The sequence below is a fragment of the Hyperolius riggenbachi genome, chromosome 4 (assembly GCF_040937935.1).
Source record: "Hyperolius riggenbachi isolate aHypRig1 chromosome 4, aHypRig1.pri, whole genome shotgun sequence".
Taxonomy (NCBI): Eukaryota; Metazoa; Chordata; class Amphibia; order Anura; family Hyperoliidae; genus Hyperolius; species Hyperolius riggenbachi.
Window position 1 is genome coordinate 102,215,312 of NC_090649.1, and position 22,144 is coordinate 102,237,455.

Consider the following 22,144-nt stretch of genomic DNA (forward strand, 5'->3'; position numbering starts at 1 on the left):
TTTATGAATTACATGTTGTTGATGGATATTTTTGAATAACCAGGAGAGGGACAAATGCCTACAGGATAATTTGTTGTTGTATCAGTAATCAGGTGTTGTTGCTCACAGTGAAAACATGCTACAGGTTTCTATTGGGAGTAATAACACAGTGTTACTGCTGCTTGGCCAGCAGGTGGATTTTCTCCGTTTTTCCACCTCCCAGGCCGACACTGGGGGCAGCCGCAGCAGTGATCGCGGCAAGGTATGTATATCTATGCCCCTGGGATGATAAGTAAAGTCATGCAGGGCGTAGATATACTGCCTCTTCAGCAATAAGTAATTAAACAATGGTATCGGCATTTCCCATTGTTTGAGTAAATGCCAGGGTAGATCACATCGCCTCACCTCATCCTGGACACTACCTGTATTGTCCACGATTGGCTATGTTTGGAGGTTCTGTGTCCCCCTACAGGTGTCAAAATGCAACTTGACAACAAAAAGAATGTTGGCAAATGCTTTTTTGCTCGGTAGCAGAAAAGTATTTGGCATCAGCTAAACGAGATGCTGCTACCCAAAAAACGCTTGAGTGAACGAGGCCTAAACCACAGACACTGCGGCTGTCCTTGGCAAATTTGGGTGCTCCATATGAACTGTAATGTATAGAGTCCTTTGGGGGACCCAGTTTACAATTCACACACACTGGGGCCCGCTGCGTAGCATCCTTCTGCCCGACATCTTGTGCCTGTGCCACAGTCTGCCCAACACACATTAGCCTCGATTCATAAACAGCAGTGCGATAAACAAAATCTTGTCGGGAAAATACCACACTCGGTATTTTCCCGGTCTGTGTGCTAATTCATAAAGATTTCCCCAGCTGCCCTTGGAGGTCGGTAAATTACCGCAGCCCATTGAGCGGTAGAGTAGAGCAGTGTCCCGATTCCCTCTTTGCCCTGCAGAAATGAATCACACAGACGGCTCTCTCTGGCTCTCCCACTGATGACTCAGACAGATGAGTCACACAGTCTTTCCCTGCCTGCAGAAATTACTCACACAGACGGCTCTTTCCACTGATGACTCAGACAGATGAGTCACACAGTCTTTCCCTGCCTGCTGAAATGATTCACACAGAGGGCTCTCTGGCTCTCTCCACAGATGAATCAAACAGACTTCAGCTCTCTGCACTTTGCATTAATCAGAGCTGTCAGAGCTGTCGGTAACTTGTTAAGACCTCACCGGAGGTGTCGGTAACTACCGCCAGGCTTACCGCTTGTTGAAGGCTTTATGAATTGACATTTGCTGACAATTTACTGACATGTGTTGTCGGTAACTGCAGCCAAGTCGGTAATTTATCTCCCTGGTCGGTAATGTCAGCTTTTCATGCGGTAACAGCCTTTATGAATTGCCATTTTGCTAAATGGTCGGTAAAGTCTGATGTTTTCAGCATTACCGCATGAGGTAATGCTTTATGAATCGAGGCCATTGACAGCACTAAGAATTTCAATTCACAGCCTACATGTAGCTACATTTGCTGTGGCGGCTTCGAACGCCTAGCTCCCCATGAAGAAAGGTGGGCAGGGTTTCATCTAGTAAAGGAGAGGGAATGACTCCAGCAGCAGGAGTGCACTGTGTAGTTCACTCCTGCCTCTAAGCGATAAAGCCTTCTAACTCTATGTGTCGTAGTGCACCTTTTTTTTGAGAATCGCAACAATCACAGAAGCCGGTCTTCATAAATATTCACAGCGCTCAGAAATGTAAATCTGTGTTTTCATACAAATATAATATATGTTTACCTATACTTCCGACACTTGGAACTTGGAACGTGAAGAAAGCAGCCCACTCATTTACATGCATATGCCAGCTTTATGGACTCCGTTAATCTTCTTAAGTCTGATTTACCGATTCCCGAGTGTGCTTGGAATGTAAGCAATGGTTACTACATAGTCAAGGGCAGACAGAGGGGGCCATTCAAAATGCCGGTGTGATATATTTACAAACAAGTTCACTGTAATAAATAAGGGAAGGTGATTCAAATAAGGCAGCTAAATAAACAGGCCATTTAACAGCTAAACTCACAGGTTTAATCTCTCATATATAAAGCAAAGCATGAGAACAAAGTTGGCCATACGGGTGCAAAGATATGAACATAATCAAAGCAATTATGTAACAGCTTAAAGTAAATGGGAACTGCTGTTTAAAAAAAAGCCAGATACTTAGCTAAGGCGAGGGAAGGCTCTGAGTCCTAATGAGACTTCCCTCTCCTCTCCCGGTGCCCTCGGTGCAGCGCTGTCCCCGGAAGCAGTATTTGACTAATTTGGTCAAATACCGCTCCTTCCGCCAGGCAAAGGTGACTTCGGGAGTCTTCAGGAGCCCAGTCCTCCTGAAGACAGGTGGCTCCATACTGCATGTGCGTGAGATGGTGCTCGCTCGTGCGCAGTATGGAGCCACCTTCAGGAGGACTGGGCTCCTGAAGACTTCCGAAGTCCCCCGCTGCAGGGGATTCAAATGGAGGAGCTGCTGCTGTAATAAGGGCACCGGGAGAGGAGAGGGAAGGCTCATTAGGACCCAGAGTCTTCCCTCACCTTAGGTAAGTATCTAGTTTCTTCTTCTTTTTTGTTTAACAGAGTCCCATTTACTTTAAGTGAACATAAAGGGAGCAGTTTAAACGGTGGATATAAGGACTGGTAGTGGTATCCCAGTGCATAACGTCTATGTGTTTTTTTTTTTTTGTTTTTTTTTTAGCAGATGTTTTCCTAATAATTCTGGAGCTGGAAAGTACTGGTTAAGGGCTCTGCCTTTGACATGGGAAACCAGGGTGTGAATCCTGCCTCCCGTCAGTACCTATTCAGTAAAAAGTCCTTGCTCAAGAATTCCTAACACTGCAGGGTGGCCCCTTTGGTTCTCAGTTTATCTGTGCAGAAACCGGTGGGGGGGGGGGGGGGGGCATCCAAAGTTTTGCAGGGGGGCTCAGTTCTGGTTACTCCCCTGCCACACAGTATTGTGGCTAGATAGCGCTAATTAGCATAACTTTCTGTAAGAAAGTGCAGAAAGGGTCAAGCTCCATTCACACTGTGCTCCTTGCATTGTGATAAGATTGCAGTGCAATGTCGCTGAAAAAAAGTCTCGTCACACAGTAGTGTAGTGTTGCTGTGTCACCATACTGTGAGGCAAGTAAGTACAATGAAAGTATGCCTCCCTGCCACTGTAAATGCGCACACTGCCATGTAAGCTCACTGCATGCTGGGCATTACCTCGACGGAATGCATCACACTGCAGTCAATGTGCGGGTCCCATTGGAATATCATTGTATTGCGTTGTGATGCGATGGTATTGTATGTTATTATCATTTTTATTTATTGTATTTATAAAACGCCAACATATTACGCAGCGCTGCACAATAGATAAATGGGTTAACATACAAGGTAGGACATACAGGAAACTCACAACAAAATAAGATCATGCAAATTATTTGATAACAATATAGTGTCATAGGTCAAAATATAGACAGTTTTAGTCCACAAGAGGGGTGATTGACAGTAAGATTGCATAATCAAGCTAGAAACACTAAGGGAGGAGGGCCCTGCCAGAGGCTTACCATCTAAAGGGTGAGGGTGCAGACAATAGCTGCATCTGTTGAGAGGGTGTCTAACAGAACGTATTATGGTGCTGGTGTAGGGGGTATGCGTGTGCGGGGTTAAAATGTGTGGCGAGAAGTGGACAAGGGACCAGGGGGAGAAGCAGATGGAGCCAGAACATGGGGCACCAATAGGGCGGGTGATCAGGGGAAAGAGGAGCAGGTATGAGGGAGGTATGCATAATGATGTTTTGGGGATACATACTGTTGCACTGGGAGTGGTGGTAAGGTAGGTAGGGAAAATGGTGTAGCAGAGGCTGTAGAATACTTAGTGGTGGGCTTGACTAGGACAATGGAGCAGCGATTAGTAAAGTATCAGTGCAGTTTGTTTTTATTTGGTGGGGTGGATTGTAGGCAATGCAGCTCAGATTCAAATGCAGAGGTGATCTAGATAGGCAGCAATAGTGTTCAGCAATACAAGTAAATTACAACAAAGATAATGTTACCTTTATGTGATGCTTATTTCTGATGAATTACGGGTGAATTTTGGGTAAAGTCATTTTTTCACCATTTGAAAGCTGCCCTTAGATAGCGAACCTAATTGTCGGCGAACCGACAATGTGCTCTCCTTATATACACAGAGCTAGAGCAATGTGTAATCAGGAAGGCCTGGTCAGCTGGCAGACAATATGCAAACTAAGTAATAGGGGTGGGCTTGTCTCCTGCAAGTTCAAACAGATCTGTATGTGATACAGGCTTTGATGGAAATTGCAATGCAATGCAGACAGGGGCGTATCCAGGTAACATAGCGCTTAAAGCAAACACTGAAATTGCACCCCACACCTCCCCAGAGCCCTTTTCCCCTCTAAAAACCACATGCTTTCTCGCATATCTGTGGCATGGTTGACTGTGTTTTTTGGCTCGGGATATTGAAGCTTTTTTTGGAAATATCTCTCCTTATTCCCTGTATTTTCAAACACCAAGCCAAGTGTGCCCTACATACATGAATTAAGAATCCACTTCTCCCAGATAACAGAATTAATCTGATCTGAGTGACGGGGGGAAGGGGGAAGGAGCAGTCATGGCGGCGTAGCGCAGGAGCAGGTATGGGGGCGCACAGGAGCAGGCATGGGGGGCACAGCAGTGGCAGGCATGGGGGCGCAGCACAGAAGCCCCCCCTTATGCTGTGGCGCCCATGACACAAGCCATGCCTGCACCCCTCTAGATACGCCTCTAAATGCAAAAGACATAGAGGTTAATGCACTAAACTGCGGTGATATTGCTGTGTGTAGACAGTGCACGTCAATATCAGCTGTTACTACCGGCAGTGTGTACTGCAAGTTACGCTATAAGGGAGACCCACAGTACTCGAATAGTGTTGCTATGGTAAAGAGCTTCACCGTAGCAACATTTGTGCTACTGGAGTACCGCAGGTCATGCTAATAGTGTAACTCATGGAACACTCTGCTGGTAACAACGGTGATATTGCGTTGTGTTCTCCGTGGACAGCAATATTACCGGAGTTTAGTGCATCAATGCAGGCTAATTCTTCACCAACAATACATTACTAGCAATAAATCCCCAACTACAGCTACCATATTAAATGGTGTTGGTCGCTGCTAGAAAGCAGTGTTGCTTCTTTAGTAGTTGGTGTTGGAGCACCAAAATACTTGGACCACTACTAGTGGTATTACTGGATATAGCAAGATATTTCCAGCTACTGATGTGTCTTTGTAAAAGGAGTCAGCTGTGTAACATGGCCTTCAGGGCTAACACTATGGTAACAGTTAGCATGAGGGTTAAAGGACCTCTGTCACAAAAATCTTAAAATTTAAAATACATGTTCACATATACAAATAAGAAGTAGGTTTCTTCCGGAGTTAAATGAGCCATACATTTCTTTTCTCCTATTTTGCTGTCACTTACAGTAAGTAGTTGAAATCTGACATTAGTATCAGATTTTGGACTAGCCCATCTTCTCATGGGGGGGGGGGAGTTCTTAGGGTTTTCTTTATTTTTAAAAGCATTTAGTAAATGGCAGTTGCTCCGTCCAACTGCCAAAAAAGTGTACGGTAGATAGGGAGGCTGTCCAGCATCATTGTATAAATCTTTTTCAGGGAGTGTCTTTATATAGAATAAAGGCCATGCTGAGAATCCCCATGAAGAGATGGACTAACCAAAAACATGTCGGTAACGTCATATTTCCACTACCTACTGTAAGTGACAGCAACATAGGAGAAAAGTCATTTATGGCTCATTTTATTCTGTAAGAAATGTACTTCTTATTTGTATGTGTTTTAAATTTTAAGATTTTTGTCACAGTTCCTCTTTAAATGTTAGTGTTAGCTATATATTAAGCTTTGTGTGGTTAGTTGCTGGTGGGGAAGTATTACAACTCTGCTAGCTTAGCGCTGGTGCAAATTTCTCTGCATACAAGATAGGTGTGAGCTGGGTTATCTTTTTTTTTCCCTGCACATGTTTTCTTATGTAACTCTTCAGGGAGAAACATATTATGAACTGTACAATTCACCTCATGAAGAACACACTTATTTATATTTAAAGAGTGAGAGCAGCCTTTGCCTCAGCTCAGTAGGATAAAGCACAGCTGCTGTCCTTATACTGTATTAACATGTGCTTCCATGGCAATGCCTTCAACCGTACCGCACGACAATGACTCTGTGCCATGCTCCTGTACAGGCAAGATCATCTCTAAAGTATAACTCCAGTCACAGAACAGTGCTGCTGCAAAGGTGATCAGGCTAAACAGCTATGGTAAATTCAATAGCTGACTACAAAAACAACAACAAAAAAAGATACTTGAATTGCTGAATGAGTTTCCTCTCTTCTGTTTTGACTCTTTGATTCTTACTTGCACAACTTCTGCATAATGTAAGTTAGAGTAATGCACTGCTAGATCTACATTTAAGTGTTATCGCTGGTTTCTCTGTGTCTGTGATGGGTTCTCTGGGTTTATTTACCTAAATTGCTTGTGAATAAAGGTGCGTACACACGCACTACTATAAGGAACGACGGGTCCATCGGACCCTCCCACTGGGCGGGCGTTCCAGCGATAGTAGAGCATGTGTATAGTCTGTCTGCAGACTGATAACACTGTTTCTGAACGATCCGCTCAGCGGTCACCCTGCTGATTCCACTGATGAGATCTCCTTCCAGTCAGGGGCACTAGCTACATAATACTGAGGTTCCTCTAGCTACCTAATACTTGGGGGCACCTCTAGCTACTTAACCACTTCGCATCCAGACCTTTTTTCCCACTTATTGACCAGAGCAGTTTTGACAGTTTAGCTATGTCCCTATTTAATCAGAAATAACTGTATCCCTACTTAGGACATAGAAATTAAATATATATTGTTTTTTTTTCAAGACAATCTAGGCTTTCATTGTATGCCATTTTTTTTCCCTCGAACAATTTTGTTTTCTATGAATTTTATTGGGAAAACAAAGAAAAAAATTGAAAAAACATGTATTTCTCAGTTTTACCAATTCCAGTTTAAAAATAAAAAGTGCTACTGTAGATAACAAACACAAATTTTGTTTGGCTATTCTTTGGCTATTATGTTCCGGTCACAATTTATGGTGAAGATATTTGATACTGAAATAATGTTACAGAGTGTATTTTTCACTATGAAATGAGAAAAGAAAAGTATTTTTAGTAGTAAAAGTCAATCTCATTAGCTCAGGAAACATATATCCCCATTCACCAATTAGTGCTGCATCAGATAGTGCCAGAAATGTGCACAGGAGCAAGCCCAATCCTGCACAGCACTGCTTCTGCTACAAGGCGTATATCTACTGACTTGTGGCTTAGATGAAGTCACAGAGGACGTATATCTACTGACTTGTGGATAAAGTGGTTAATATTGAGGGTACTTCTGGCTACCTAATACTAGGGGGGCACCTGTAGCTACCTATGACTGGAAAGAAAAGTAAGGGAGAATTGACAGCTGGGACAGCCAGCACAATTGCGGTGCAGTTTTTTCAGGGGGTTGTAGGTTCATGGAGGGCAAAGTCTACAGTGCTAGGACATCTGTGCCTATAGGCTCCTGTGAGGAGCGGGGAGAATAAAGCTATCGGCCTTCGCTCAGCTGCATTAATCCACTTGGCTGTCGGGAGTAGAAAGCTACTGCCAACTTTAATCTAGCATGTGTATGGGTCTTTAAATAACTGAACATGTGTAAACAAAAGGTATGAATTGAATTATCTTTGTGGAGACAACTCACCCTCATAGCTTTGGGTTATCCCAAGTGTATATTTTTAGCTGCCTTTACTTTATACTATAAGGTTTTTTAGCTCGTGAGCCTTGTTGCGTGCTCTGTTTCTTTAATCCATTATCATTTCTCAGCATCAAAATTTGATTTGAAGATCAGAACACCTCCGGGTAGTACATGCATTTGATTGAAGCCACAGTCCCATGCAGTGCTATACAATGAGGAAGATTACAAAGTAGCAATATTTGTGCAGACTCAAAGAGGTGTCGCCTGTCATGCAAATGCAAGATAAACCAAACCTTCAGAGCCAGGTAGCAGGCTAGACCGCTCTTCTATAAGTTTCTCTGGGAGGTGTCGGTTTCCAGCAGAGCCATTTTACCTCTCCGCTGGGAGCAGAAAATGGCATGTAAGATGAGATGCTTCAAAACAAAATAGTGCATCTTGGCTTATGGCAGACTGCCTGCTAATTATACCACTCGCAGGACTGCTATGCGTTTCTTCCACTTCTTTGTCTCTTCCCACAGTGACTCTCAGCAGGCCTACCTCTGCCTCTGTGTCTCTGTATGCCTCCGCCTGTGTCTCACCTCGTGTCCCCCTCTCCTGCTCATTCCCTTCCTCTACGGTCTCTCTCTTATTCCATCTCTGCCTCCCCTCATGCTGTTCTGTATATCTCTCTCTTATACCATCTCTGACGTTCCTCATGTTGTTCTGTATGTCTCTCTCTTGCTGTCTAACTCCATGTGACGCCGCTCGCTCTGCCTAGTGCCATGGGCCTGATGCACTTTACTTCTTTTGTGTCTTTACTCCATGTTTAATACAATTTTGGGGGGATTTTGCTTTCTTCACAATGGCCAGCGTTTGCAAAGGGCTGTTCCATACAAAGAAATCAGGTCGGTAAAATACAGCATTTGGTATTTTACACTTTTTTCTAATTCACAAAGATTTACAGAGGTGCGGTAGAAGTTTGGTAATGTACAGAAAAATGTTCTTAAAATTCCTCAAGCCCTGCTCGGTAGTGTAGCTCATGTAGAGTAGAGAGGTTCCTGTATCCGTGACAGCTTGTAGGAGAGGAAAAAGCTTCCTGCATCCCTGTAGATGCGCTTACATGACACTACAAGCCACTCTTCTGTGTAATCCTACATAGATCTGCACATCTAAAGTGATGCAGAAAGTCTGTGTCTTTCTCCACTGCCATTCTGAACAGCCCCCCTTCAAGAGTGTTGGAGCAAATTGGGTGAGAAGCAGGAGGTGGAGGCTCTTTCTATTGGCTCTCTGCTTTGTGCTTTCTGTTGTCTGTCATTTGCTATTGAACAGTATTGGCTAGCTTCTGACACATCAGAGCTTGAGCTAACTACCCTCTCCTGGCTCTACCACATGCTCTGATCTTCATGAATTGACATCCACTGACATGTTGGGGTATTTACCACACAAGTCGGTTATTTAGCTCACTGGTCAGAAATTTTGGCTTGCCAAGGGGTAACAGCCTAAGTGAATTGACATTTGACTAAATGATCTGTAAAATCAGCTGTTTTCTGCATTACCGCATGCGGTAAAGCTTTGTAATTGCTGGTATATATATATATATATATATATATATATATATATATATATATATATATATGTAATAGATTCACAACTCCAATGAGTAAAGTTTAATTTGGGGTTTATTTAAAGTCTGTATTTTAGTAATAATAATAATTCAACCCACTCAGCTTGAAAGCTGTCCCATGTAACTAAACAAAGGTCCAACTAACAGCAGGGCCAGATTTCTGGAAAAGCCGCAAAGGCCCGGGCCTCGGGCAGCTGTAATTTATAGTTTATTTTATTTATTTTAATCTATTTTATTCTATGGGATATATATATATATATATATATATATATATATATATATATATACATATATATGAGTATGTATGAGTACATGCTATTGTTATATTAGTTTTTTTTTTTTTTGCCTGATGAAGCGGACTGCTTCTGGTGAAATGCATTACATCCTAGAGTTGATTTTTTTTTTTTAAAGAGGAGCTGTTAGGTATAGTGTCTCAGAGAAAAAAAACACATATATCAGTAGCTAAAGATTGGCTGTACTTACATTACATATGCATTTCACAGTCCACATTTGGATTTCACAGAATTTTTATATAGTATTTGCAGAGAATGATGCTCCTGACAGCTCATGGCAGGTTCCATGTTTGTCTGTCTCCTATGAAGCCAAATGTGTCCTCATGTCCTGCCTGCTTCCTGATGATTCACTCACACAAAAGATCCGTAATGAATAACACTACTGTGCAGTGAATATTGATTAGCCATGTGGCTAGGAACAATAGCGGACTCCTGCAGTGTACTCTGCCTGGAGATTTTTCACTGCTACCCTGTTGTAACATGAGCCTGTACTTTCTCACTAGCAGCCGAGGGGAGGACCCAAGCAGCCCCAGAATGCTTTGCAGTATGGTATGCGGCTTTTCGTCATTTTGAGAGCTTGGGTCTAACAGCTTTGCTGATAAGCACACATTAAAAGTAAGAGAGATTTTTAACTTCAGTATTGCCTTTTTGACTTCCTTCTAAACTGTTTAACACAGGAGAATAGAGGTTTAAATTAGCTTTTGCAGCCTGACAGTTACTCTTTAAAGTAACAAATAATAAGTATCTTTTTTTCTTAAAGAGAGTCTGAAGCGAGAATAAATCTCGCTTCAGACCTCAGAGTTAGCAGGGGCATGTGTGCCCCTGCTAAACCGCCGCTATCCCGCGGCTTAACGGGGGTCTCTGATCCCCCAAATCCCCTCCGTAATGCGGGGGAGCGCTTCCTGGTTGGGGCAGGGCTAACCGCCGCAGCCCTGCCCCACGCACGTCTGTCAGAGCGTATCTCCGCCTCTCCCCCACCCCTCTCAGTCTTCCTTCACTGAGAGGGGCGAGGGAGTGGCGGCGATGCGCCGCTGACAGACGCGACTGGAGGCAGGGCTGCAGCCGTTAGCCCTGCCTCCAGGAGCGACCAAGTCTGCGACCAAGTGTCGCAGTGGGGGGTTTGGGGGTCAAGGGACCCCAGTTTAGCGGCGCTATTGTGGCGGTTTAGCAGGGGCACGCGTGCCCCTGCTAACTATGAGCTCTGAAGCGAGATTTATTCTCGCTTCAGAGTCTCTTTAAATTGACTCTTTAAGTTATCAAATAGGAGTGTATTGCTACCTCTTTTCTTACTTTCTTTTATATCTTTTTCATACTTGCCATTGTATTAAGTTTCTGATGGACATTTTCGTTACAACACTAATAACACAGAAGTATTCAGAGAAGAGTCAAAAAAGCTGTTTCTGCATTGTAAAATCCTCCCCTCTGAAGCTGTGGAAATAAGGTTGGGAGCACACTTTGCTGAATGTGTTTTCCAGTAGTGCACTCCAGACTAAACTTACCTTTTTAACTTTTAGATACAAAATAAAACTGTAGCACTCCAACAAAGTCTTAATTAGGATAAGGACTATAGATAAAACTATGCAGGTATCAGTTAATTTTCACTTCAGGTTTGCTTTAAATGAGTAAGAATCGTCCAAGATGGATTTTTACTGGAAACGTGTTGTAGTCTCCCTTTAAGAATAGCGAAGCTTATCAAGTATTGCACAGAGGTCTCCCAAAGCCCAGCTATTGAAAATCCCAGAGAGAAGATTGTATAGCCTGGCCTAGAATGTCAGCTATAAAAACATGGCAAGACAGGAGAGTTGGTGTTTTTATAGGCATTTATGTGTCTATAAATCCCAGCGTTAGGCTTACATTTAGAGATCTCTCTGGGTTTTTCGTAGTCTTTGTTTATATGAGCTATTTATCAATGGAACTCTTGGCGGCGGAGGAGGCTGGCCTGTGCCATTCAGAGATAATTGAGCCAGGAAGGCATCGCAGAAAGAGAAGCCTCTGACACATTCAGTAGCAAGGAGATTTACAAGGTTATGTGCGATTTAACCAACGCCCAGGATGTGTGATCTGTCAGTGACCTTGGCAGCGTAGTCATGCTGGCATCTCAGTGTTATTTACCTAGCGGGATGGCAATAGCTCTATGCAGGGATCTTCTTTTATTCTCTAATTCAGACAAGGGCATCGTGCAGCCACACCACTTCTAGAGCTAATAGACTGAGCATGACCTGATAGCTATATTGAGGAGAAAAGCATGCTGGGACTTGCCCGACAGGTGACAAACAGCTGGACGTCTATGCATAACTCCTATGTGATTTGTATAGGTGGTCCCAAGTGTTTGTTATTTACCTATTAAAACGTTTGTGTATTTTTGTGTAGCTCAATATGATTACATCCTTTTTTTTCAGGTAACATTTCCATTTATATACTGGCTCAGTGGTGTCATTAAAATGGAAACCTGTTTGAAACGTTGACAACTATCCTTGATACACGTTTATTTACTAAAGCCGTGCAATCAGTGGTGTATCAATGGGGGATGCAGAGGTTGGGACTGCAGCAGGACCCCTGGACCTCAGGGACTCACATGGCACCCTCCTCACTGTTGCATGCTCCTTGTTGGTCCTGTAGTGGTAAATATCATCTCTGTATGGGAGCACACAGAAATGGCGCAGGACGCGCACCTATAAAAAAAGTGCTGCTATAGGCGGCAATAGTACAACCTGTGTTTAGCGGCAATAAGGTTAAAGTATGGCGCCCAGTTAATAGCGCTATTTATCGGAGATCATAATTTAATCTCCTTGCCGCTAATCATGGCCTGTACTATTTCTGCCTATGGTGGCAGCGAGTAGCTAGAGGCAGGGGGATAGAGTTAGGCAGCGGGGGTGGAATAGTTCAGTGGGGGTGGAATAGTTCAGTTCAATAGTTCAGTGGAGGGGGGGGTTGTGTAGTCCAGGGTTAGGCAGCATGGGTGGAGCAGTTAGGTTTAGGCATAGGTAGAGGGAGGGTTCAGTGTGAGAGGCAGAAGAGGTTAAATTATACATTACCAGGTCCTGGACGATCGCATCTCTCTTACTTCCTTGTTAGTTTGAATGAGTCCGGTAGCCAGCCAATCACCATGCGGCTTCAGTTCCTGCATAGTATATAACAGGGCTTCCCAACCCTGTCCTCAAGCACAACCAACAGTACACGTTTTGCAGAAAACCACAAACATGCACAGGTGAGGTAATTAGTGTCTCAGCAGAGCTGTTTAACTACCTCTGTGGATTTCCACAAAACATGCACTGTTGGTGGTACTTGAGGACAGGGTTGAAAAGCCCTGGTATATAAGACTCAGACTATAAGACACAACCCCCCCCCCCCCACACACACACACACACACACACAAAGTGAGTCTTATAGTCCAAAAAATACAGTAATAGTTTCAACAGCACTATAATTTTTCAGAGCTCTCCTCTATTACACAGACCCTTCTCCTTCTCTGTCACCTCCTTTGTAACCAGTTAAACATATACAAAATATGCTCAAAAGGCCTTTGAGCATGTTCCACATAACTATTCTATCTTTCCACAGGAGATGTAAAATAAGGACAGGTTGGAAGTGGTGATAAATGAGAACAACCATGTGACTTGGTTTTAGCACCACCCCTTCCCTGAACCCATATGTATTACAATGCAAAAGAACACACTTACTAAGCATACCCTTCCCACTCATGCACAGTGCTGTATACGATGGAGAGGAAGAGCTGAATCAGTAATGACCTACATACCAACAGAATAAGGATCACCTCATCTAGCCTCTGTGCCTCATTGGGGTTTAATACTTAATAACTAGCATTATCATTAGTGTGGTTATTAGCAGCCAGGGTACAGTATTGTATAACAATATGGGCTGTATGAGCTGATAACCCCTCGCACTCCTATTAGACACCAAGGATCTTTTACTGATTTAAAGAGGCCTCTGAGGGGACAAGGATAAAACAGACTAAGGTTTGCGAGGCTCTCCTGGTTATTGTAATGTAGGTTGTGTTGGCTGCTGTTACATAGCTACCAAAAGAAATTGTTCCCTAACTAATACTGCTAGCTATGCATTGTGTGGGAAGACCAAATTCAGAGTCTTAACTTAGGAAAATAGAAGCCAGCAGTTGCAGGTGTGGAGAAAGCCAATGTTAACATGATGCATTTTATAAATGGGAAGAACCCAGCAATACCTTCCGAATTGTCTTGGCTCCATAATATGGAAACATCTGAGTCCCACCCTAATTTATACCAGAATGCCTTAAAGTAGAAGAAAATGCAGTAGTAACTGAAGATAAATACATCATCTAATAAGACAATACTTATTTAGTTTACCTATCCTTTTTTTAGTGTTCACTCTCAGATTTAGGAGAAATGTGATATGAAAATAAAAGCAAAGAATATACTGTATCTGCTGGTTTCCATCGTGGCTGTTTCTCTGTGATGCCAAAAGTGACATCACTTCTACCTATTTTTTAAAGGAATTTACATATATTTTTGGGGCACTAACAATTTTTTGGCATTTTTTTAGTTTAGGGTGGTACAACTCCCTTTATCTATGTGTAATGCCCCATTTTTCTATTATCTAGCAAAATATGTCCCTAAATTTACAGAACCCCTAAATTGTCTCTCTAGTTTTCTAGTGTGTCTAGCTTTTCATTGCCTCAAAAGGTGTCCCAGACTTTCATTGCATTAAATTGGGTCCCTGCTTTCAAGTGTCCCCTCACAAAGTACCTAACAGCTTTTCAATGTCTCCAAAGCATTTTTCAGTGTCAGTGTTCTGCATCATGTCCTTTGTAAAGTGTATGACAACTTTCTAGTGTACCCCAAGATCTGCTCTAGTGTTCTTGGCCCCCAACATGAATACTATCTTTCAAGTTTCCACAACATCTGGCTTCAAGGTTTCCAGTAGAGCTGCAAAAGTGTTTTTCATGTTTTCAGCTTGCGTAGGGCGATTTTGTGTTTACAGTCATTTGCATGCACCGACACTAATGGTGCATGTCCACAAATTGCATGTACTATTAGGTTTTCTTTGAGTACAAGTGAAGTTTCTAATTTTTGACTTATTTAAGCTGGAGAATGAATACATGGACGTCCCATTGGCACTTGTGTAACATTACAAGATAGATAGATAGATAGATGGACAGGCAGAAAGAAAGGAAGTTCTGCTTGCAATGTGATAGGTCACTATAACTCTTCCTAATATTATGCATCCCTGGAAATTGGATATTTTTGCTCTATTTCAATTAAATACTGTATAGTGTAAAAAAATAAATAAATACAGTACATATGGTAAATACAGTTTGTTTTTTAATAGTTCGTTCTGCTCATATATGCCCACACTGCAATTGCATAAATGCTAGATTACTATCCTTTCAGAAGCCCTTGCTTTGGTCCTGCAGTGTATGACATACACAAGGAATACTATTTTTGCCATCTAATAGCAGACAGTGTTTAATAAATCCATGCCAGATTTGATGGATCACTCATGTCCTTCAATGTTCTCCAGCTCAGGAGAACATTAGTATTTTCCAGCCCAGTACATCCCCCTCCTGTGTTTTTATAAGCTGTCTTTGTGGGTTCTCCCTCTGACTTTCTGAAGTTCCACAACTTCTGCCCAAGGTTGTAAATTGCTGGGCAGCCCTAAATTCTGGATCCTGATACTTTGTTGAGCAATTGCATTCCTGATGTTTGTTGACCTTAGGCATAAAGCAGGGGCATTGCTGGGATCCTAGGAGATCCGGGGCACCCATGGGCACCAGGGGATAACAATAGTGAGCGTGGTAGTGGGTGGGACCAAATTACATTAAATTAAAAGCAGTGTAACATAAGAGAGGTGGACAGAGAGCGAGTGAGAGAGAGAGAGGACACAGAGAGGGCAGAGAGAGAGAGGGGAGAGGAGAGAGGGGAGGGAGAGACATAGAGAGGCACAAAACACACACAGACACAAATGGGCACAGAGTAGGGCACTGCGAGAGGCACAGAGAAGAGATGGTAGAGAGAGAGGGCAGAGAGAGAGAGGGGGGACAGAGAGTGGGGAGAGAAAGCGAGAGAACAGACAGAGGGGAGAGGGGTGCAGAGGAGAGAGACAGAGAGGGGGTGAGGAAACAGAGAGAATGAGAGAGGGGGGGGGGGGCAGAGAGAGAGGGAGGAGAGAAGGGATCTCCGCAGAGACAGAGAGAAATAGGGGGCAGAGAGGACAGAGAGGGGGCAGAGAGGAGAGATGGGAGGCAGAGAGAGAGGGGAGGAAGAGAGGGACACACAGAGAGAGGGGGGAGAGAGAGTGGACAGAGAGAGAGGGGAAAGAGAGTTGTCTAGTGTTTACCTTCGTTTGACGTTGCAGAGAGTTCACCACAAGTTGCCCTACACTCTCTGCAACTTCAAACAAAGATAAAAACTACATGGACTGTAGGGAAATGCTACAGAGTGGGACCTCATTCATATGCTAATCTTTCCTCTGCAGCAATCTTTCTGGCAGGCAGGCTCACATTCAGAGTTGCATCACTGCACCTTCACAATCAGTACTTCAGGCATGATTGTGAAAGTGCAGTGATGTCCGAATGCAACTCTGAACATGAGCCTGTCTGTCATAAAGATCACAGCACCCTGGCATTGCTGCAGAGAGAAGATTCAGTGTAACTATAAGAAGTGATTAATAAATGTACGGTAGGTCCCCTTACATTTCTGGTGGGAGGCTGAGAGGTCCAGCAGCAGCAGCAGTGGTGGTAGGCTGGAACGGAGCCGGTGGGCGGGAGCTCACTCACAGACAGCAGTCATGTGCCTGCATCATGTGAGCCTCTCACATGACAGCTGCAGAGAGAGAGATATCGGGAAATGCTCCACAAAAATTGCCACAGTGTATACATTATAGCGCCGCCGGTGTTTGCAGTCCGGCTAGAGATGAGCGTAATGACTTAATTACGATTTCGCGAAATTTCGTGTAATTAGTGTAATTACGATTATGGCCGTAAGTACATAATCGTAATGAAGAAGGATTTCGCGAAATTCTGCGTAAGCATAATTTTCGCGTAATTTTCGCATTACAGTGGGTATCGCGAAATTACGTTTGCCTTGCATGCAACCGTTTGTAAGCGTAGTTACATAACGTAATTTCGCGATAGTTCATATTACTGTAAGCGTTAATTTTCGCGTCGTTTTTGCGTTACGGTATGCTATTTCGCATATAAAATTCGCCATGTAGTGATATTTCGCATCAAAATTCGCAATGCAGACGAAAATGCCTTTGGCGAAAATTCGCGAACAACCCTGCTAACAAGTAATTACGAAATTCACGAAATTACGAAGAAATGCGAAATTACGTTATGGTTTAACGCGAAATTACGTTATGAACGAAACGCGAAATTATGCATTGAAAATTACGCTTACGGTATTTTCAATTACGATTTTAATGGCAATTACGCTACCATAATTTCGCATCGTAATAGCAAATTTCGCATGCTTAATTATAGTAACGCGAAATTTCGAAAATTTCGGCTCAACACTAAGTCCGGCGCTTTGGGGAATGGGGGTTCGGGGCACCACGGCAATAGGTCCCGGTGAGTGCTCCGGTTCTACCCCTCTAGTGACGCCACTGGCTTAAAGACTATTAGTCAGGTGGGGTAGCACATGGACGTAGCTGGATTGAGGTGAAATGGAGCTGTTATGGCTGCCCCAGCTTTCATCCTGACTCTTTTTTGGGTTAAAGGACACCCGAGGCGAAAATAAACTAATGATATAAATGATTGTATCTATCTTCCTTCTCCTAAAAATGACTTTTTAAGATGCTCCACAATTTTAAGGTTTAATTTTTTTATTGTTTTTGCTCAATGACATGTTCAGTGAAGTATGCCAGAGCTAAAATCTATGAACTATTGACCCATTTTATCTCTTGCCTGCTCTTAGAAGCCATTTTTTGCTAGGAAAGTGTTTTATAGTTGGCATTTCTTAACAGTGAAGGCCACACTCTAGTGACTTCCTGTCTGACTCAGGACTGCATCAGCCACTTACATACCTGATATTTAACTCTTTCAGGCAGAGAAAGAAAAAAAGGAACACAGCATAGTTATTTGTGTGCTAGGCACTGTACATACACATGTCTATCTCATCATGTCACATGACACCTCTGGTATCCTTTAAGGTTTGAAGCAATGTCAGATGAGGTGTCAGTCATGTTTCTTGACATTGATCAAATCCTAGGCACATACCTAGGTTGTCTTGCATGAAAGCATTTGCATGTGAGTGTGCAAAGGTTCAACTGATTTTGCTGTTCTTGGCCACACCCCTTTTGGCTCCTCCCTTGTACCTTATTTAAATGTCCTAACTTGAGGTTGATTCTGTGTATTGTCTTTGTGGACAGGGTTTAATTCTGCGCTCTTCCTCTTCCCCTGTCTGTGAACATTGTCGGCATGCCCACAGCTTATGCTGGTGTGTGTATGGTGCATATTGAGGCAGGGGCGTAACAATAGACCCTGCAAGGAATGCCTCCCCAGGGGGGCCCAGAAGCCACAGGGGGCCCGTGGGGGTAAAAGTTTGAGAGACTGACAGCTAAGGGCATGAAGAGAAAAAACGCATTCTGCTCTCGCACCATTGTTATATTGACTGCATGTGTCCACAACACAGATAAGGACTCATACACACTTTGGAATTTGTACACTGTCCCTGCTCCCTAGGGTTCGTAAAAAACATCTGTCTCTCACTGCTGCAAAGTTCTGATGACTTCATGTACAACCTTACAAACAAAGGAGTCACATTTTGAAAAACAAGTTGTAGTCTTTCCCTTTTCAGCAATCACTCCAAAAGGATTCCTAGATTCTTATCACACACAGGCTAATGACCTTATGGCTCTGATTACTTTTACAACACAGGGGAGTGGAGATTGATGTCTTACTGTTGCCTGTTGCTGCTTCATTGAGAGCTTTTTGTCTCATACTGAGTCCAATTTTTTGTGCAGTATTAATCAGTGACATTCTGAATGTTTTGCCAAAGTTACAGTAAATACTATATCTTATGTTCAGCATGCCATTGTTGTTCCTCCATATAGCATGTGCTCTCATGTAGTAAAATAATAAGGCTGTGTGTGTGTATGTATGTACTGGGAGTACAGCTGCAACGAGGAACTTGACGGCTGCAAGGGGCTGGAGGAAGCCCCAAGTAAGTAGATTGCGGAGTAGCATAGATTGCCTGATGTTTCCTTTAAGCCTAAGTGTTTTTATCTGCATGGGAAAAACACATTGGTCCTCAGTTTTCCTGTGCAGAAAGCAAAGGGGGTGGGGGCCCCATCCAAAGTTTTGCGGGGGGGGGGGGCATCCAAAGTTTCGCAGAGGGGCCCAGTGATGTCTAGTTACGCCCCTGTATTGAGGTATTTTGTAGTTCCCTTGTGGGATTAGTTTGATGCACTACCTGTCTCAAGAGAGGACATATGTTCTCCTAATCTTTAGATAGGTTGATGTACTGTATGCTTGCAAGCTTGCACCATGCATGCTATAGGTCCAGAGTTAGGACACATACCAACTCTGAAAAGTACAGTATGCAAGAGAATGCAGTTTTGTGTAACGAAGAACCTGGCGTTTACCTTAGCTGTAAGGATACCAGTGGTCCCTGGATGATTGATTTGCATGAAAGCATCTGCATTTGAGTGTGCAAAGAGTTAACTTATTTTGCTGTTTTGTTAGCCACACCCCCTTTAGCCCATACCTTTTACCTCATTTAAAAGTCCTAACTTGAGTTGATGAGCCTGGGATCTGTATTTGTTCTAGGTTGCCTTGTTTGTGATTTGATAGTTTTGTACATGAGCATCTTGATTTTCATCCTCAGAAGTTAAAGTGGGATTATCAGCCATAAAATCAAATTCCATTTACACACTTCTCTGTGTTTATTAAGCAGTCTACAGCCTTACCCTGCATTGCAAGCATTCCAATATAATCATAAACGTTTATGCTGTTATGAATCTCATCTCAGTCAGCCTGGCAATATTAAGTACATTGCTGAGGAGAGGGAAGTTTGTTATCTCTCTTCCCACATTCCTGCTTCTCACTGATTGGCTGAGGGCAGTTTAATGTGACACAAGGCTGAGAAGTAAAATACACCTCACCTCTCTGCAGAAGCTGCTGAAATATGATCTATGCTGTGTTCACATGTGTTTACAAAGCAAGCTAGATATAACATTTCAGTTTCTAGGAGAAAAAAGAGTAAGGGAGGAAATTACATCAGGCTTGGCTTCAGTCAGAGGCAGTAAAAAATGCCCAAAACAGTTTTTTCTTTGTCTTGTATATAAAATTCACTGAAATCAAAACATGGACAGTACAATACATATTTTATGCAAGTAGAAAATGTATTTATCTACTTATATACTGTATATACTCGCATATAAGCAGACCCACTTTTAAGCAGAGGTAACCCCTTTTCCCTCAGAAACCAGGAAAAAGTGATTGACTCGCGTAAAAGCCCTCTACCCAGTATAGCCCCCTCCACAAAAGCAACATGTGCCCCCAGTACTAGTCACCCCCCCTCCCCATAGCCAGATGTGCCCCAAGGATGATACAGCTGAGTCATAAGACGCCACTAGATGGTGTCATAGATATGAGACACAGCGATTGCCACACAGAAAGAACCCCTGATCACTGCACCACTGACATGTTGCTTGCACGCTCCGCTCCACAAGCCAGGGAACACAGGTAGTCTTGAGCAGTGCACTCTGCACACTGTGTTGTAGGGGATTGGGGGCACGGACACAGCAGGGAGCCAGGATCACTAGTGCACTATCATTAAACTCCTCGGCCAATAACAAAACCTGCTCCACCATCCGTTCTGCTCCACTGACCCGCATACAAGCCGAGGGGGTAACATTTTGGCACATTTGTGCTGAAAAATTAATCTTATACGGAAGTATATACAGTATGTGTTTTTTCCTGGGATAGTATTGCTGTCCCTGCTGCTTTAAAAAAAAAAAAAGTCAGCCCAATGCAGATACAGTAGCTGATCTAAAGAAGATTTTCTCTCTCCCTAGAGGAGTTTCACGTTAAGTTTGTTTATGGAAAGTTTCATTTAAAAAAAAACAAAAAAAAGAACCAAAATGCTTATATAAAAAAAAACTCCTCAGTATCAGCACCATTTATCTTGCTAGATCCACGAGATAATCTCTGTTGGTGATGCTAGCACTTGAAATTACAGATCACTAGTTCCCCCGCTGGATTTCAAGTGGCAGAGCAGGTTATGAAAAAAATATGACAAAGTGTGGTTTTAGCAGAATAATAATTGCACTGCCTGGCTGGGTTCTCAGAAAAAAGAAGTGATAATAAGGGCTTTTAGCCACCTAAAATTGTGATTTTTATGCATGATGGAGCCTCTTCTCCTGTCTCCTGCCTGAAAGGTTTAATCCAAGCTACAAATGTCTCCTATTAGTAATAATGTTCAGAGCGTCGCGGGCAGAAGTGAAATAATGGCATTGATAATATACTGATGTGCTTGATGTTTACATGGAATCAGATTGAGCGTGCATGTCAAGCGTGCTCATGCTATGATGACTGAGTTGTTTTACGTGCGGCGTGGCGGTGTCCTGTTGTAAATCACTCCATGCTGCAGGCAATTATTGTAGTACACCAATGCTGGATAATGATACATGAACAATATCCATAGCCTCGGGTCAGTTAGTATGGATACTGATTGCTCATGTACTATGGAATGTTATTCTGCATTAATTATAGATATGGATGTGGCTGTCACGAGCACGCAGTATGAATCTGCACTCTTCCGTAGACTTGTGATGTAAAAAACAACTCTTGCATGAAAGGCGTAGTACAGAATTAACACCGCTCTAGGCATTTGTGAGTAAATGGGTCTTAAAGAGATTTCTTACTTTACATATCCCTCTGTGGACCTCTTTGTGGTTAATAATTAGGCTCCAATGTGCGCAGAATTTGAATCTGTGCATTATTACTCACTGTAGTGTCCCCTTAATAGCCGGATCAGATCATTTTAGGGCACATTAATCTAAAACTCATCCCACATCAATGCTGAGCACTATGATGTATGGTTGGGCAGGATGAATGGTGGTGTCGGTCCACTGAGTCAAAATGTGGCTGGCAGGAATTCCCCTACCCATGATGCATTGCTGTCAGCATGGATGAAAGCCCTGGGAAGGAAGTGTGCTACAACTTATTATTATTATTATTTAGTATTTATATAGCACCGACATCTTCCGCAGCGCTGTACAGAGTATATATTGTCTTATCACTAACTGTCCCTCGGAGGAGGTCACAATCTAGTCCCTACCATAGTCATATGTCTATATTGAATAGTGTATGTATTGTAGTCTAAGGCCAATTTCGGGTGGAAGCCAATTACCTTATCTGTATGTTTTGGGATGTGGGAGGAAACCGGAGTGCCTGGAGGAAACCCACACAGACACGGGGAGAACATACAAACTCCTTGCAGATGTTGACCTGGCTGGGATTTGAACG

General features: G+C 43.0%; 1 protein-coding gene across 19 annotated transcripts in view; it reads left to right on the forward strand.

Moving 5' to 3' along the window:
* Window positions 1–22,144, forward strand: part of MYT1L (myelin transcription factor 1 like) — a 703,503-nt gene that overhangs the window by 240,905 nt on the left and 440,454 nt on the right. The window lies entirely within an intron of this gene.